Below are 4,491 nucleotides of genomic sequence, written 5' to 3'. Positions count from 1 at the left end.
TTGCTGTCAGAGTGTAGTCAACCAACACAGAAATTAGTCAATGAAGGGTAGTTGTATAAAACTGTGGAGGTGTGTGTGTGTGTGTGTGTGTGTGTGTGCATGTGTGTGTGATGGAGGGTTCACTTATGTAACAACCACAAGACACAGACAGTGGGAGGCTGAATTAAAATTGTAAAATGACGAAGAGGGCAAGAATAAAGCAAAGACCCTGAGACAGAGGGCAACCACAAACAGAACATTTTATACTGAGAGCGTAATTAGGAAAGAGTTTTACTTAACAAACATAGTAAAGAACCTATATTTGGTGCTTAAAAATCACAAAATACAAGAAGAAGCTGTGATGTTGCCTCTGATAACTGGCTGAAATACAAGAAGAATATTTATTTGACAGACAGACAGTGAGACTGACAGAAAGCCCTTGCAGAGAGTCAGTCCTCAGAAGTGGCCTTCTGTGATCCCTGCCACTTCCAAACATCATCAGGAAGAGTGTTTCTCCAGCTGCCAGCCGGGCTGCCGCCATAGGGGCCAAATTCAAAGAACTCCAAGCCAAACCATTTGAAAGATGTGGAAAAGGGAAAATTGAGAATGCTAAAACCTAGCAGTGTGGAACCAGTGCTAAAACAGCCCATACACTGCTATCATGCAGCCCACAACTAACTTTCATTGTGTTTTTGCCAGTTCTATTATCTCTGTTTCTTTCCTTCTGTTGCTGACTTTGAAGTTCTTTTAAGTGAGATGAGAATCCCAAATTTCTTTCTGAGCTGACGTCTGTCTCTTGCTCCTTCTCCCAGTGTCTTGTTTCTCCCCTTAGCTAGCAGAGAAGAATTCAAAGTGTACTCTTAATGGCTTACATGTGTTTCGATTAAGAAGCTGGCATGCTCTTTCCATTTTAATGGGCTTTTTGTGCTCTTAGTTTGCTACGGGCCTCTGCTTTGTGGTGGGGATTTGGAGGTAACAGCTTTTAATTGCCAGGCAATGGCAAGAATGTGGTTAGTCAGATGGCAGGAATGTGGCACAGAACACATATACTTGTTTCTGACTTTCTGACACACATGTGGGAATAGATGCTAAAAAATATGGAATACTTTGTCTTTCTTACACACAAAAACAAATGCTTCGGGAAAGAACGAGAGACAAGAGCTTAAGTTAGATAAGAGGTTATAGAAGTTGCATTTGCATGCTAAGAGTTGTTGTGACTAAACATACTTCACTTTAAGAAAAAAAATCCTTGATTGGAAAGAGATAAGGATTGGGGGATGAGCAGCTTTTCTGTTTGCTGGCAGTTATTTGGTGATTAAGTGACAGTTGTACAGCAAATATATAGTGTTTAACAAACAAAGTATACATTGAAATACTTTAGGTTACCTGGATAGACATGTCCTGTCAGTCTTGTTCCATGTAGTCACTTAAACCCACTGATGTGAATGATCTAATTTGTGTATGATTGGAATATAAAAACAACTCCAGTTAAAAGTGGGTAAATTTCCAGTTTACATGGACTTACAACCACAATGCTAGGCCCTCTGCCTCTCTGTCACTCTGTTTATCTTTTTCCCTCAGCAAAATACTTTGCAAGCCCAAACCACCCTGCGGTTGAAGAGACACACACACACACAGGGTGTAAAACGATCCCGGCACTGTAAAATTAGAAAAAGAGGAAGAATAAAAATCAGCACACTCAATGTGGCATGAGAATAATGATTGGTTGGAGGGGTGTTGGTTTCTGTGGAGGAAACATGTGATCCAATCACCAGCTTTTGTCCAGTGTATGGCTAAAGTGGGCTATGCTCCTGCTGTTGGTGGTGTACCCACAGGGTCATGCCAGGGCACTTGTGTGGGAAGTGTGGTCAATGGAAGCTGGATGGGGCAAGAACAAGACACAGAGAACCTGTGGTGGACGGGGTAGAAGAGGTGGGATGTTTATTGAGATAATTGTAAGAGCAGGTGAAATGAGGACAGTATTTGAGACAAAGACAGATAAATAACCCAAGGTAGAAAAAAGAAGGAGCTGGTAATTACATAGGCACATGACAATACACACGAGCACACTCACATCCTCACAACCACTCCAAGTCACCCTATTATTATCATTATGCAAGTGTGACTGCAAATGGTCCCCCTGAGCAACAAGAGGACTGAGCAATGAGCCTATAAACAGATATGTGTAGCAGTGCTGGCATTTCTGATGAGGCAGCAGCCACACACACACTTTCATTCACGCACACACATACACTCCACTTTCCCTTCGACCTCTGCTCTCTAAGGGAAGGCAGTGTGAGCACACAGTCTGCCGTAGGGACTGAGCGACAGAGTGCCCAGCTGCATGCCAACTGTGCCCGTGGGCTGCCCTAACCTACGCACCCAAGGGAGCAAACTGCTTCTACTACTCTCTGTAGCAACATCTCGCCTTTTCCTTCGCTTGTCCTTCCTCTGAGCCTCCTGCTGTCCTTCTCTTTCTCCCAATTGTTAATCTCTCTTCTCTCACGCTGCATGGTTCCTCTTTTTCTTTCTTCCTCCACCCTATCTTTCTTTCCCTCTCACTCTTACTTCCAGTTGTACAGATTGAGTGACAGGTTGTGAATTGCTCTGAGGCTATACCCAGATAACAGGCTAAGAATGCACAAGCACACACCTACACACACAAGCATCCACTGTCACATAGACAGACATAAGTCCTTCCATCTCTGTGCTGGTGAGAGCACACACTTCACACACTGAATGAAGAGAGACCTTTGTCCGGCCTCCTCCCAATGCCTGTGTGATTGGTCACTCAGTGCAATAGTACCCAACATTAATCTGTGTGTGTGTGTGTGTGTGTGTGTGTGTGTGAAAGTGACAAGAAGACAAAGCGTTGGTGTGATGTGGAGACAGACAGAAAGAGGGAGAAAGAGTGACAGATTGAGAAAGAGTGTGTGCATGATATGCATATGGGTATTTGTATGTGTTTGAGAGGGAAAGCTATTGCGTCTCACATTGTGCAGTGTCAGGTCTGGCTGTGAGAGCTGACACTGATTATAGTTTTCGCAGCTCACTCTCATCACAGGCAACTACAGCCACAACCAAAGCTCTATATTTCAAAAAGCTGCAACACTGTGCATGAACCAGAATTGCTTTAATGTCTCCTGTAGTTAATCCATTGGCTTCCTGGTGTTGAAATTTAGAAACCATACTATCCAACAACTTCCCGTGAAAAGTAAACATTAAAATCTGATAGGAGTCTATAAACCAAACAAAAGATTGCAGCCTTAATTTCAATGCCAAAATCTATTTCCTGAAATTTTTTTAAGTGCCTCAAAAATGTCTAATACTTCAGCCTGGGCACTAAAATACACAAAAATACACTTAAAATTGCTTGTATTTATGCATTAATATGACCTGAATCCTCATCAGATTTTTTTTTGCAAAATTCCTAAATGTTGTTCAAGAGAAACTACCTAAACAAATAAGACAAAATATCAATGCAAAATCAACATTGCAATAATCAAGTGTGAGTGACTGCTTTGCTTTATGAAGTGAACAGTGATCTATCTAATCTGATATTTACTCCATATTTCTTAAACCGCATGACGATATGAACAAAGAAGGGCTACAGATATAGATGACGATCAGCCTGGAAAACAAGTTTGCACTCCATGAATTCAAAGTCAGACAGATTATGTATATATATTGGTGAAGTTTCAAGACCAATGTTACCCTGCATACAGGTTGGCCAACAGATCACACTGAGAATAAAAAGACATTTAAATGTAGGGTAAGACTGTAGCTACATTCACACTGCAGCTCAGTTCTGATTTTTTGTCCATATGTTGCTCATATCAGATTTTTTAATAACAGTCTAAATGACACAAATCCACTTTTTTTAAAATCCACCCCACACTTTCACATGTGGTCCTAAATCGGATACAAATCTGATCTGTGTCAAAGAAACCTCAGTCTGAACGGTCATCTCGCATTTCATCTGAATTTTACGTCATTGAAGAGAGACAGACATCACAAATTTGCGCCGGAGGAGGCGGGACAAGGTAAAATCAAATGTAAACAATGGACGGAATAACGTTTCATGATAAAATTTTTTCAGTTCTGACTGCACAACCCTGAGACTGATACACACAGTACAAAGTGTAGCATCCATATTTACCTTAAGACATGATGTCACATGCAACATGCTGCATTTATAGAAATAAATATGGATGCTACACATGTCAGTGTACCGATTTTGATGCTGTTGTGCGATCAGAGCTAAAAAGAAATTATGATGTAATATTATTTTGCCAGTTGTTTACATTTTGCCTTGTCCCACCTCCTCTGGTGCAGAATGTGATGTCTGTCTCAGTGTCTGTCTCTGGACTGCGCAGAGCACATGGCTGAATCCCTACGCATGCAGTAAGGATAGTTTGCACAGGCTAAGAGACATCAATTTTAGCATGGGTTGTGGAACACGCTGCCACTACATGCTAGACATGACCTCACTGTCATTTTTAAATCCCTACT

The sequence above is a fragment of the Melanotaenia boesemani genome, chromosome 6 (genome assembly GCF_017639745.1).
Source record: "Melanotaenia boesemani isolate fMelBoe1 chromosome 6, fMelBoe1.pri, whole genome shotgun sequence".
In the NCBI taxonomy this organism is placed as follows: Eukaryota; Metazoa; Chordata; class Actinopteri; order Atheriniformes; family Melanotaeniidae; genus Melanotaenia; species Melanotaenia boesemani.
Note: the sequence above shows the minus strand (reverse complement) of the source record.